General features: G+C 44.9%; 1 long non-coding RNA gene across 2 annotated transcripts in view; it reads left to right on the top strand.

Annotated features, from left to right (window-relative positions):
• Positions 1 to 14,834, top strand: part of LOC124605727 — a 48,748-nt gene extending 33,914 nt beyond the window's left edge. For both annotated transcript variants that reach the window (XR_006978673.1, XR_006978672.1), the window contains exon 3: positions 12,848 to 14,834. This is a non-coding gene — a long non-coding RNA (uncharacterized LOC124605727). The remainder of the gene's footprint in view (positions 1 to 12,847) is intronic.
• The last annotated feature ends 204 nt before the right edge of the window (positions 14,835 to 15,038 follow it).

The following is a 15,038-nucleotide window of genomic DNA, read 5'->3' as shown; positions in this document are numbered from 1 at the left end:
AAAAATTGTAAACATTTTGTTTGTATTATTCTGAAATTTGTACTGTACAGCTGACTTTAAAGCTTTTTCTTGTTTTAGGTATATTTGTGCTGAACTGAAGAACATCAGTATTATTATAAAGCGCAATTATTTTCCTGATTATTACTATTATTATTATTATTATTATTATTTGTAATTTTAAAATAATTTGTAATTTTAAAATAATTTTGTATGTTGACTAGCTTAGCACCTGCTGCTTCAGTCAAGTTAACTGTGTGGTGTGCACAGATCTAACTTTCTTTCTTTTCTTTTTTAATCGAATTTTTATGTTGTTCGCAAATTGCAATGTCTTTTAAACTTCCCCGCACATTAGTTAAGGCCGTTGAAGAATGATCTTTTCCAAACTTACTTCTGACTAAAAAAAGATTCTGGCAACTATAGTCGGAGTCTTAGTTAATTCTGCTTTTGAGCTCAAATCATGATATTTCCATGGAAACTTTCACCCCATAACATGTGTTTATACAGAAGCCAAATAAAAATTTTCATAGATTTAGCTTTAAATATGTTTTAATATAACAAAATATTTTCAGAAAAACTGCATGTCCTATTTCACTCCCTTAGGGGTTAAATTTCCAAAAGCACTGAAACAGTCCCCCCTCCCCCTCAAGCTTGGAAGTGAAATATCAGTTTCCATAGATGTAGGTTTAAAAATGATTTTTTGTGACTTCAGCAATGATCTGTTTTCCAAGAAAGCTGTCGCCCACTGCTGTGTTGTGATTGTGGTTAAGTTTCCAAAAATACTGAAGCATGCACTTTAACTTCTGACGAGAATTTAGACAACAATTTTTGTAGTTCTTAATTCAAAATTGCCTTAATAATGACATTCTCAAAAAAGAAAAAGTTCATCCCGTACTTAGCTCCTTAGGGATGGAATTTCAATCAATTCCATAGTAAACGACGCCTACAGTACAAGATCGACACTCTCTCCAAATTTCAAGTTTTTCCTTTAGTGGTCTGGATTCGGCGATGAGGAGCCAACAAATCAATCAAATCCTATTTCATCCCCTCAGGGGTCGAATTTCCAAAAACATTGAAACCTGTTTTTATACTGAGAAGGCAAATACCAATTTTCGTAGATGTAGCTTTAAAAGTGCTTTAGTAGTTCTTTAATAATGATTCCTAATGATAAATTTGAGTCAGTATGTTGTGTGTGTGTGTGTGTGTGTGTGTGTGTGTGTGTGTGTGTGTGTGTGTTTGGGGGGAGGGGGGGGGGGAGTGTCAGTTTTTTAATCAAAATGTCTAGTAAGTCAGTAATTTCAGCCAGAGGTTGTCCCCAACAATGATGACACGAGGTTATTTCAATATGACATGAAGTAGTAAATGGTATACCTTGGCTTCTGGGAAACAGGTGGTGGCAAGGATGAACAGACCCAAATTAGAAAACAATGTTGGTAGTCTGTCTGATGCAGAGGGTGTTTTTGACAAAGAGTTTGTACATAAGTGACACTGTTAACACTGCCTACTGTGTGAGTGTTCTGGAAATATTGTGGAAAAGGGTCATCCACATGTGAAAAGACATTGTAACTACCTGTGTTAACACTGCCTACTGTGTGAGTGTTCTGGAAATATTGTGGAAAAGGGTCATCCACATGTGAAAAGACATTGTAACTACCTGTCTGCTGCATCATGACAATGCTCCCAGCAAATTTCATTGTGTTCGTGAGTTCCTAGCGAAGTGCCGCAGCCACTGTATGGTGCTGACATCACTCTGGTGACTTCTTTGCTCAAGCTCAAAAGCATACTCAACGAAAGCTGTTTTGACAACAGTGAGGCTATCTGAGTGAGTATGACAACAGCTTTAAATGAGATTCCCATCATGGCCTTCAAAGGGGTATACCGCGCATGGGAGAGATGGTGGAATAAATATATAAATGCTCACAGTGGGGACTCTAAAAAACATAATCCTCTTAAAGATACTGTTAATAAATCTTTTTTAAAAGGTATATTTCATGATTTTTGGGACACACCTTGCATGTCAGTTCATTGTTTGATTAGTACTTAGTTCCTACCTGTGATTTGCCTGTAGTGTTGCAGTGTCGTTACATTTTAGTCCATGGGCCAATACAGATATGTGACACACTTAAGACAGACTTGTGTTGAAAAATATGTTTAAGCATAGTCAAGTCACAGTCCACTAAGAACAGGTGGTGGTTTTACTGTGATGCAACTATGATCCTATCCTGTAATTCATATAGAGTGCATGAATTTCTTTGGTAAACCTCTTCTTTGGCCGAACCCCACAAGAAGTAGTCACAAGGGATGAGGTATGGGCTTCTCGCACGCCATTCAGAAATGGCAGAATGGGGGTGGAAGAAGATGCTAGTACTGCCTCTCGTAGTATGCAGGGACATGGCGGGGGCAGGATAGTCATCAGCAAGGTGCAGCATCGAGAGGCCCTTGTAGGGGAGGCGGGTTCGAAAGTGTTTATCCAGCCAGTCATGAACGATGCAGGCAAAATGAGGTGGTGCTCTGTTGTGCTGAAAGAGGATATCCACAATATTGTCCCATTGCTATATCAATGGCCACATGTATCCATTCAGCATCTGGTGATATTGGTTGCTATTCATGGTGTCTCGCAATATGAATGGTCCAGTGAGATGATCCCTTGTCATACTGCACCAGACTGTCAATTTTGGGCAACTTCGTGAGTTTTCAATTGTCATTTCTGGTTTTGTTTCTGCATAGTAATGACAGTTGTGTTGATTGACACATCCCCAGTGTAAAATATTGTGTCATCACTCCAAATACTGCTCTTGACCGAGCGGTCTAAGTTGCTGCAGTCATGGACTGTGTGGCTGGTCCCGGCAGAGGTTCGAGTCCTCCCTCGGGTGTGAGTGTGTGTATTTGTTCTTAGGATAATTTAGGTTAAGTAATGTGTAAGCTTAGGGACTTATGACCTTAGCAGTTAAGTCCCATAAGATGTCACACACATTTGAACATACTGCTCTTGAACAAATCAGGCCAGTTGTTATGCCATGGCAGCATAATTTCCTCGTTTTCCATCCACCTGTCACAATCCTCCAACGATAATTCCAGAACATAACATGGTTTCTGGATCAAGTGATTCTTTAACACAACACACACCATGGGACTGCTGATTTCGCTCTTACAAGCTGCCTGGCTTGTTGATTTACCAGGACTGCATGTGAAGACATCCCTCATTGCTGCCACACTTTCTGGAGATTGTGCCACCAAAGGTCTTCTTCCTCATGGTTTATCCACAACTGACCCAGCTGTCATTACCTTGGTGAGACAAATCTAAATGGTTTTAGCGTGAAGTGTAGCATGAGAGCCATGAACACCCTTCACACACTTCAAGTGGTGAAGCGAACTATGCTCTTCTGTAACGTTAGCTTTCCTGCCATCTTGTCGTTCACCATAAGAAGGTGCTATGGACAGTCAGGGTATTCTCAGGGATACTGGAACAAAACACATCAATGTTAATTAATAAATATCAACAGTCACAAAACTTATGGACATTTAAAACCAGGAAGCGACTTCTCACGTATCCTCTAGAATGTCAGACAGTGGTTGTAGCTAAGTTGGTAGATCACATGGCTGCTTTCACAGGTGGCCCTGGCTTTCATGAAGTAGAAGACACCATTGACAGGGCAGGAGTAGATAGTAGTGGCAGGATTTGCATCTAGGTCTATTGTAGGGATGGTAACCAAGGGGCAAGGAGTTGGGAATTGGGTGGGGAGGGGGGGGGGGGACATATGGATTGACATGTATACTGCATTGATTCTGTGGGCAGTGGAATGCCACTGTGGGATGGGTGGTCAGGATATTTCTCATTCCAAGGCATGACAAGATGGAATTGAAGCCCAAGTGGGGAATATGATTCAGTTTGCTCCAGTCCTGGGTGGTACTAAGTGTTGGGGGTGCTCCTTTGTGGCTGGTTGTTGGGTCAGTAGGTGACTGGGGAGACAAGAGAGATATCAATTTCTGGACAAGGTGGGAAGGGTAATTTTGGTCTCTAACGGCTTCAGTGAAACCCTTGACACATTTGGAGAGGGACTGTTCATCACTGCAGATGTGACAAAGGAGGATGGCTAGGTTGTTTGGAGAGACTTTTTGGTGTTAAACTGTTGGCAGCTGTTGAAGTGGAGGTACTGTTGATGGTTGGTAGGTTTGATGTAGGCAGAAGTACTGATGTAGGCATCCTGGAGATAGAGGTTTATGTCAACAAAGGTGGCTTGTTGGATCGAGGAACACATGGTGAAGTGAATGGATGAGGTGAGAACTCTCTTTGCAATGCATCCTTTGTTCACATAAACCTCGGGTGTTGACTTTCACTAGAAACTGTTCTCTGCTTGCCTCTGTCCCCTTCTCTGCTGTCACTCCAGCCCTACATATACAATCTATCCTGCCAGTGCACCTCCATAATCCTTTCCTCTTCTCTACTTCTCCCCTCTGCCTTTCTCCCCCGGCACAGCCTCCCAGTGCTGCACCCAGCTGCTAGTTATCCTGTCCCTGCCATATTGCACACTCCCACAGGCAACACTAGCATCTTCTCCTGCCCCTAACCTACTACACCTTCTTCACCCCCACCCCCATGATTCTTCTATGTGCCCACTATCGACTGCAGCTGAAATCGCTGCTCACCTCACAAGGAAACATCATCATTTGACCTCTTTATTTTGAGGAGAAAAAAGAACACATGCAAAGATATCAACCCCGCCAAATGATTTCATATGAATATTTGGGCCATAATTTCATAGTATGCAGTTATGACCTTCTGAACCTACATCTTTTAAACATTCATGCACAGTGTTTGTCACTCACTCTGTCCCACTGCAGACACCTAATGACCAAGTAGAAGTACTGTACATTGGACTGAGTAAAAGGTTTGTGTTCACAAAGTTGGTGAACAAATAAGGGATAGTGTGGCACCTCCAGGGGCGGTAGAGAATGAAGATCAAATTGCTGTGTTTAAATGTTGAAGAATGAGAGCCCTTGTAAGTCGTATGTAAGAAGCATCATTATATCTGGTTATTAACTAACTTTTATACAAGGCAAATGAAAATGTATGGGGCTTTCTTTGTGCTATTACTTATATATTTCAATTTAATTGTAGAAATCATAGATAACTTCATGTGTGAAGATGTGGCAGGCAAAATAGTAGACTGGCATTCGAAGCCTCCTTACATGAGGATGGTGATGATGATAATCAGGCTGCCCTTTCACCACAGTCCCAGTCTTCAAAGAGCTTCATTGGCACAATAGAGCAGGGATGTAAAAAGGAGGAAGTGAGTGATGATGCAGCCTGCTGTGGGATGAGTGACAACGTGCAAATGTTTAAAAGCTGCGCATTCAGAAGGTCGTAACTGCATACTATTGTAATTATGGCCCAAATTTTCTTGTGGGATTGATTTCTGAAACTAATATCTTGCAAATGTGCTTTTATCTCCTTAAAATAAGAGATCAGGTTGGTGATGTTTCCTGTCAGACGCAGTAGGAACTTACTGCCCGGAGATGACAGTGCATGCACATGCGTGCACCCGTGTGTGTGTGTGTGTGTGTGTGTGTGTGTGTGTGTGTGTGTGTGCGTGCATGCGCGTGTGTGTGGGCGCGCACGCACACACACACACACACACACACACACACACACACACACACACACACACATGCATGTGTTTTTTCTTCAGTCTTTGGGGACTATGATGCCCCCCCTGTGGGTTCGGGGGTTAGAATAGGCTCGCGGTATTCCTGCCTGTCGTAAGAGGCGACTAAAAGGAGTCTCAAATGTTTCGGCCTTATGTGATGGTGCCCTCTCGGGTTTGACCTCCATCTTTCTAAATTATTCCGAAGAGCGAGCCAATTGGGGAAGGGCGCCTTACATGGTGCACTGTATCCGTCGTGCATTGAGACCTTTAGCCGGCTTTTTCGTCGTTGCAATGGTGTCCCGCTCGTTTTCCATCTCTTGGGCGAGGATACGTCCCTGGGTGCGATTACCACGCTGCACCCTGCGGTGTTGCTTTTAACTGCGACAACGACCTTGGACTTTTTTGCGCCTAAGATCCAGCACGGTAGCCAGTCCGTTGTGGTGGGGCCGCCATGTACCCTCTTGGTTGTAGCCCCCTGACAACGACGAGGTGTTCACTTCGTCTGGCGCGTCCATCGGGGTCCGAGGGATCATCAGGTGGCCACTGGTGCCTTCATCTTGGCCTTTGAGGGTGATGTCTTACCCGAAAAGGTTAAGGTGATGGTTTACCGTTGTGATGTGAAGCCGTATATCCCTCCTCCGATGCGGTGTTTTAAATGCTGGAAGTTCGGGCACGTGTCATCTCGCTGTACTTCCGGCATCACGTGTCGGGATTGTGGACGTCCTTCGCATCCTGATACTCCATGTGCCCCGCCTCCTATCTGTGTTAACTGCGGAGAACGCCATTCCCCCTGCTCGCTGGACTGTCGGATCTTCCAGAAAGAACGGAAGATAATGGAATATAAAACCCTGGACCGCCTGACCTACTCTGAGGCTAGGCGGAAATATGAGAGACTCCATCCTGTGCCAATGACGTCAACGTACGCCGCTGCTGCAACGACGGTTCTTCCATCTCCTGTGTCGTCCCATACGGTCGACCATCGGGGACATCAGCTCCCCCTTCCCAGCCGGAGAAGCGTAAGACTTCTTCGGCTACTCTCGCCAGGAAGGGATCCGTTGGGGACCTCCCTTCGCAAGTTCCGACCAGTGGAAAAGCGGATGCCCGCAAGTGGTTGAAACAACCGTCAGTCCCTGGTCATAGGGCCTCACGGTCGTCGTCTGTCCCTGAGACTGACCCAGTGAAGCCCATGAAGCCATGAAGTTCCAGCGTCACAAGCGACATCCCTCCATAGACCACCTTATCGCCTTCAAACGGCTGCGTGCGCGGGCCCGCCTCCTTATCTGCCAAGGCAAGAAGGACTGCTGGGAGCGGTATGTGTCCACCATTGGCCTCCATGTCACTCCATCGCAGGTCTGGGCCAAGATTTGACGTGTATACGGCTATCGGACCCCTGTCAGCGTCCCTGCGCTCTCACTGAATGGAGCAGTTTGTACTGACTCCGACGTCATTGCAAACCGCTTAGCAGAGCATTTTGCTATGAGTTCCGCTTCTGTGAATTGCCCCCAGGCCTTCCACTCCATGAAAGAGCGGGTGGAACGTCGGAGCCTTTCTTTTCGCACCCACGCTTCTGAATTTTACAATGCTCCATTCAGTGAGTGGGAATTTCACAGTGCCCTTGCCGCTTGCCCTTCTACCGCTCCCGGGCCCGATCGCATCCACTGTCAGATGCTGAAACACCTTTCAGTGGACTGCAAGCGACGCCTCCTCGACCTTTACAACCGTCTCTGGGTTGAGGGTGAGTTTTCGTCGCAATGGCAGGAAAGCATTGTCATCCCCGTTTTGAAACCGGGCAAGAGCCCTTTGGAGGTGGGCAGCTACCACCCCATTAGCCTCACCAATGTTCTTTGCAAGCTTCTCGAACGGATGGTGAGCCGGCGCTTGAATTGGGTACTGGAGTCTCGGGGCCTCCTGGCTCCGTCTCAGGGTGGGTTCCGTAAAGGCCGCTCCACCGCCGACAATCTGGTGAGCCTGGAGTCGGCCATCCGTACTGCCTTTGCCCGCCATCAGCACCTGGTCGCTGTCTTTTTCGACATGCGGAAGGCGTACGATACGACATGGCGTCATCACATCCTTTCTACGCTTCATGGATGGGGTCTTCGGGGCCCTCTGCCGATTTTTATCCGCAGTTTCCTGTCGTATCGTACCTTCCGCGTGCAAGTCGCAGCCTCATATAGTTCCTCCCACGTCCAGGAGAACGGCGTGCCGCAGGTTTCTGTTTTAAGTGTCTGCCTGTTTTTAATAGCCATTAACGGGCTCGCTGCGGCCGTGGGAAGTTCTGTCTCCGCTTCCCTGTATGCTGACGACTTCTGCCTTTACTACAGCTCTACTGTCATTGCAGCTGTTGAACGTCAGCTACAGGGCGCTATCCGCAAGGCGCAGTCTTGGGCTGTAGCTCATGGGTTCCAGTTTTCGGCAGCCAAGACCTGCGTTATGCATTTCTGCCGGCAACGTACTGTTCACCCGGAGCCGCAGCTTTCTCTTAACGGCGAACTTCTTTCAGTGGTGGAATCACACAGGTTTTTGGGGGTGGTTTTCGATGCCCGGTTGACTTGGCTGCCTCATATCCGGCAGCTCAAACAGGCGTGTTGGCGGCATCTCAATGCTCTGCGATGTTTGAGCCACACCCGCTGGGCTGCCGACCGATCTACCCTGTTCTAGCTCTACCAGGCATTAATCCAGTCTCGTCTGGATTATGGGAGCCTGGCTTATGGCTCAGCTTCCCCATCTGCGTTGCGGGTGCTGGACCCAATCCTCCATAGCGGGATACACCTTGCCACTGGTGCTTTCCGCACCAGCCCTGTGAACAGCATACTAGTAGAGGCAGGTGTCCCTCCACTGCGGATAAGACGCCAACAATTACTGGCTGCTTATGCGGCCCATGTTTTTAGCTTGCCCGGGCATCCAAATTACCGTGTCCTATTCCCGCAGTCAGTCGTCCATCTGCCAGACCGTCGGCCCCGGTCGGGTTGTCCGACTGCCGTACGCGTCAAGGAGCTTCTCTCCGGGCTTGGGTTTTTCCCTGTTCCACCTCCTTTCCTGGCACCTCTGCGTACACCACCGTGGTGTGTTCCTCACCCTTGCTTTCGGTTCGACTTGGCACAGGGCTTGAAGGACTCAGTCCCTCCAGAGGCCTTCCGCCGCCGTATTTATTCCATCCTGGCCACGTATCAGGGCTCTGGAATTGTTTACACTGACGGTTCGATGATTGCTGGTCGTGTCGGGTATGCGCTAACTCTAGAGGACCATTCCGAACAACGTTCCTTGCCGGATGGCTGCAGCATTTACACTGCTGAGCTGGTCGCCATCTTTCGTGCCCTAGAGTATATCTGCTCCTGCTCAGGTAAGTCCTTCGTTATCTGTAGCGATTCCCTGAGCGGTTTACGAGCTCTCGACCAGTGTTTTCCTCGTTCTCGTCTGGTGATGGCTATCCATGAGTCCCTGCATACTCTTGCACGTTGCGGCCGCTCTGTGGTCTTTGTTTGGACCCCAGGCCATGTTGGGATCCCCGGGAATGAGAATGTTGACCGCCTGGCGAAAGAGGCCACCAGTCAACCACCTCTGGAGATTGGCCTCCCAGCGACTGATTTGTGGGCCCTATTACGCTGCAAAATTTTCGATTTATGGGACGCTGAATGGCACAACCTGCCCGTACCAAACAAACTCCGTCGTATCAAGGCGTCGAGACTGTGTGGCGGTCGTCCATTCGGGTCTCCCGTCAGGAGTCTGTTGTCCTCTGCCGGCTGCGCATTGGGCACACTCGGCTGACACACAGCAGCCACTTATTGCGCCGTGAGGACCCACCTCTGTGTTGCTGCAGCTCCGTTTTCTCTGTGGTGCACATTTTATTGGAGTGTCCGCTTTTAGCTGTGCTCAGGCGGACGTTCGCACTGCCTGACACGCTCCCTGCTGTGGCTGGCTTAGTTTTACGTTTTATTCGGGCAGGGGGTTTTTATCATTTAATCTGAGTGTTTGTGTTTTATTTTATCGTTTTGTGTTGATTCTGGCTTTTGGCCTACGGTTTTAAACTCGGTTTTTAATGTGTTCTCGGTGATTGACATTTCCTTTTTTTGTTCCTATGGTCGGCCAGCCACCGTCACACTCTGTGTGATTTCATTTGTTTTGCCTGGTCTTTATCTCCGTTTCTCTTGTTCTGTGTCGTCTGTGTTCTATTCTGTTAATCGTTTTTCTTCTCTGTGGGTGTTTTTAGGATTTGGAAAAAGGGACCGATGACCGTAGCAGTCTGGTCCCTTTAATCCCACAAACCAACCAACTATGATGATGCCAGATATTGCATTCAGTGGAAAATCCATGTTGGAATTCCAGATATTGCATTGATATGTTTAACTGGATCTCTGGAGTATGCCTGTGTTTTACACTAAGTGGTAATACTTACCTGTAAAAATGTTGAATGCCTTGAATGCGTTTTGCTCCACAGTTTTTAGATATTTGTTAAAGAACATCTTGTGAACACCATGAGCTGCACTGAAATTCTTTATTGTTTGGGTTTATAATCCATCAGCAGCAGCATATTATGTATCCCTATATCAGTGACGTGTGTCAGTTATAAATTCCCTATGATGTTCAGCTTGATCTCCATGTCACAATAAGCAGGTTATCGTGTATGTTACTACTTTCTAATCTTATTTAGTGACTGACATGTCTTTGACTTGTGATTTCATTGTTTTCGCTATGACTTTTTTGTCAGACATGATCTAGAATTTTCACTCCTAAGATCTGACCACAGTAACATACATAACAACATGTGTACAGGGCTATTACAAATGATTGAAGCGATTTCATAAATTCACTGTAGCTCCATTCATTCACATATGGTCACGACACACTACAGATACGTAGAAAAACTCATAAAGTTTTGTTCGGTTGAAGCCGCACTTCAGGTTTCTGCCGCCAGAGCGCTCGAGAGCGCAGTGAGACAAAGTGGCAACAGGAGCCGAGAAAGCGTATGTCGTGCTTGAAATGCACTCACATCAGTCAGTCATAACAGTGCAACAACACTTCAGGACGAAGTTCAACAAAGATCCACCAACTGCTAACTCCATTTGGCGATGGTATGCGCAGTTTAAAACTTCTGGATGCCTGTGTAAGGGGAAATCAACGGGTTGGCCTGCAGTGAGCGAAGAAACGGTTGAACACGTGCGGGCAAGTTTCACGCGTAGCCCGCGGAAGTCGACGAATAAAGCAAGCAGGGAGCTAAACGTACCACAGCTGACGGTTTGGAAAATCTTACGGAAAAGGCTAAAGCAGAAGCCTTACCATTTACAATTGCTACAAGCCCTGACACCCGATGACAAAGTCACACGCTTTGAATTTTCGGCGCGGTTGCAACAGCTCATGGAAGAGGATGTGTTCAGTGCGAAACTTGTTTTCAGTGATGAAGCAACATTTTTTCTTAATGGTGAAGTGAACAGACACAATGTGCGAATCTGGGCGGTAGAGAATCCTCACGCATTTGTGCAGCAAATTTGCAATTCACCAAAAGTTAACGTGTTTTGTGCAATCTCACGGTTTAAAGTTTACGGCCCCTTTTCTTCTGCGAAAAAAACGTTACAGGACACGTTTATCTGGACATGCTGGAAAATTGGCTCATGCCACAACTGGAGACCGACAGCGCCGACTTCATCTTTCAACAGGGTGGTGCTCCACCTCACTTCCATCATGATGTTCGGCATTTCTTAAACAGGAGATTGGAAAACCAATGGATTGGTCGTGGTGGAGATCATGATCAGCAATTCATGTCATGGCGTCCACGCTCTCCCGACTTAACCCCATGCGATTTCTTTCTGTGGGGTTATGTGAAAGATTCAGTGTTTAAACCTCCTCTACCAAGAAACGTGCCAGAACTGCGAGCTCGCATCAACGATGCTTTCGAACTCATTGATGGGGACATGCTGCGCCGAGTGTGGGAGGAACTTGATTATCGGCTTAATGTCTGCCGAATCACTAAAGGGGCACATATCGAACATTTGTGAATGCCTAAAAAAACTTTGAGTTTTTGTATGTGTGTGCAAAGCATTGTGAAAATATCTCAAATAATAAAGTTATTGTAGAGCTGTGAAATCGCTTCAATCATTTGTAATAACCCTGTACTGTGAGATCCACATAAAGCTAGACATCATAAAGAAATTATAACTGACATGCATGTAATTGATATGGAGATACATGATGCCATTGATGATGGGTTATATACCCAAATAATAAACGTTCGAAGTTCAGCTCATGGTGTTTAGCAGATGTGCCTTAACAAATATCCTTTGTTTTTATGATTTCTGAAGGATTATAGCAATTTCATGTGCTGTTAAGTTTAAACTTCCTACAGAGTCTGAGAAGTACAGCATTCTGCAATTCTCTGCCTATGCATTCAATCCATAGAGGTGTTTACAATGAGTTTATGGCTGTGGCCAATTCAAGCAGCAGTACAGACCAATAACGATCTTTGTCCAACTCTGCGTATACCTATCTGACATACTGCGTAGTAGTTATTCTCGCCCATATGACCATCAGCAACAGTGATTGGTGGTACAACTATCTGCAGTTTGATTACAAACTTCAGTCAGTAATGATGTTCCTGCCTTTCATTGACTGTTTTGTGTCAACAGAGAACAATGAGGTAATACCCAATGAGACTTGCAGAGTGGTGATTTGACATTCAATATGCCACTCCTGCAGGTGCAACCACTGTTAATTATTATTAAATGTACCATCCCACACAGAGAAGGGACTGCTTGACACTGAATGACTATAGCTATTCATGCGTAACTAGTGTGTGTGTACTCATTTTTCATTGGTCTTTGGTGAGACAATAATTATGTATTGTATTTATGGTGTTCTTCTTGACATTTTGAGTTAAAAGTAGGCTGATTAGCAAACTCCAAGTCTTTCAGGATCAAGTAAACATTTTGAAAGTATTTTTTACTTTATTCGGAAGCTAATAATTACAAGTCTTTAGTTCATTGAGAAAAGCAACAATAATTCAGCGTGATAAAATTCTAGAGAAGCGTCCTGGAAGTCACTCTAGGAATGTGAATGTGGAAAAAGTTGTGTGTTGACTGCAAGAATTTAATCCATTTGAATTGTGCATTTGTAGCCATTTCCTTTCAGTGATCTGCTTCTTGCATTGTAATCTTCTGTTAATTCAAATTGTGCTAATTTTTTCAATATTACTTTATCTTTATTTGTATTAGGATACTCCTAGAATTGCTCAGCATGAACATTCATCCCACTTCGATTTACACTATTCTACGTCATCTTTGTGCCCGACATGGACAGAAGGCACGTGCAGCTGCAGCCTGCCAGAAGCTCGCAAGCAAAAGTAAAAAGTAGAAAGTAATGTTATCTGTTGTGTTTCTAGTTCAGCCCAATTGTCATTTAATAAAAGCCAACCTGAATATGATGTAAATCAATCAGTGATTTATTTACTTCTTGTGTGACGGTTGTAAAGTGATGTATAAATCAAATATATGTATAGGTCTCATCACTCTGAATTTGTTAATAGGCACCTCAACGACAGGTAGGAGTTGTAGGAAGCAAACTGGCAACAAAGCACTGTACTGTATTTATATTTAAGGCTTTTTGTGTATCATATCTATATCTTTGTTAATAAATAATTGTAAAAAACACACATTTGGATTTCAACACCAATTATGTCTTTCACTCTATGCGTTTCAGGTAAATGATTTTATTTCCTTTTTAAACAAAAGAAGAAGGAAAAAGAAGCAACTTTCACCTCAAATGTCATTCTTGTTACACACTTGGTTATAATTAGTTTTTTTAATTTGTTTAGTGTACTTTCCAGTCACATTAATGTGACCATCTGTAAAAACCTGAATAACCACCTTTGACTGTGGACTGCTGTGAAACATGCAGGAAGAGAGTCAGTGAGGTTCTAAAAGTTGCCGAGGGGTGTGTAGAGCCGTGCCATTTCCAGTGCTGTGACCAGCTGTGCTAGGTTTCTTGGTTGAGAATCAGTGGTGTGAACAGCCTGATCAAGGTAGTCCCACAAATTCATGATTTTGTTCAAATCTGGGGAGTTTGGTGGCCAGGGGAGTACAGCAGACCCATCTTGGTGCTCTTCAAACCACACACATACGGCTGGGAGCTGTGTGACACATTGTGTTGTCCTACTGGTAGATGCCATTGTTCCAAGGAAAAAAACTGCAAGTAAGGATGGACATGGTCAAGGATATATGCATAAATATGGTGATCCATTGTGCATTCCAGAATGATGTGATCAGCCAGTGTTTGCTTTCAGATGTTTCACACCATACATGCCAGTGTTCATCTGTCTGCCGGAGCATAAAATATGGTTCATCTGAATGTGATGCAGCTGGGAAGGCCACCTGTTGCCACTCAGTGGACATCCAGTCGTGGTACTGGTGTGCAAATTCCAGCCTTTGTCACTGTTAAACCTTCCTCGCATTCATTTTTCTCAGAAAATAGAGGAGCTGTGTTTATGATTATGGATTACGATTAGAATAGCGTGGATGCATAAGCCAGGCAAGTTCTGCGGACATCCATATGCAACATTATTCCCTGAGCAGTCGTTGAGGAGACACTGTTCATATGGGCAGTCAGTTGCTCAACAGTTGCACATCTATTCTCCTGTACACACATTTGCAAGTACCATCCACCCCTGTTATTTATGACCTATAATGCACAGCTGTTGCCTCGGTGCCGGTTTTGGATAGCAGCATTTTGCCATGTGCTGTATACTTTAACCACAGCAGCAAGCAAATAAATTACAAACTTAGCCGTTTCGGAAATGCCTCTACCCTTGGCCCAAAAGCCGGTGGTCGTGCTCTTGCAGAAGTCAGATAAATCGCTCCATCTCCACGTTATGATAATGAAATCATTGTTTTCGGTGTCTCCCCCCGAAAAGCTTTGTGTACCCTCCACTGCTAGTGCTTGCACTTGTCATTTGTGAGTGGTTATTTGCACATCGATGTCGAACGTAAGTGATGGTCACATTAATGTGACGGACCATGTATATCAACCATGTCTCTGTTACGACATTTGGCACTGTGTGCACAGCTGGAGCAAAAGACAGAGAAAGGATCTTTAGTGCAGCAAGGAACATTAATTAGCATTTTTGCATTGTAATATTTATGTATTATTATTGAATGTTTGGTAGTTATCAATTGAGTTTCAATAAAGACTTATGGATTACTGGCACATCGAATTACATGGTAATTATGTTATTTGCAGCATGATTACCCATATTGGTGACCCCAACATGATTTGATAAAAAAGAGTCGGAACTGGAAAACATTTTTTTTTTCCTTTGTAACGATGACAGTGACAGCAGACATGCTACTGCTTTTGATGGAGACAGAAGTTAAGGCAGAGCCAACCACAACTTCAGCTGCACTGGAGTGA

The sequence above is a fragment of the Schistocerca americana genome, chromosome 3 (genome assembly GCF_021461395.2).
Source record: "Schistocerca americana isolate TAMUIC-IGC-003095 chromosome 3, iqSchAmer2.1, whole genome shotgun sequence".
In the NCBI taxonomy this organism is placed as follows: domain Eukaryota; kingdom Metazoa; phylum Arthropoda; class Insecta; order Orthoptera; family Acrididae; genus Schistocerca; species Schistocerca americana.
Note: the sequence above shows the minus strand (reverse complement) of the source record. Positions and strands in the feature narration are given on the sequence as shown.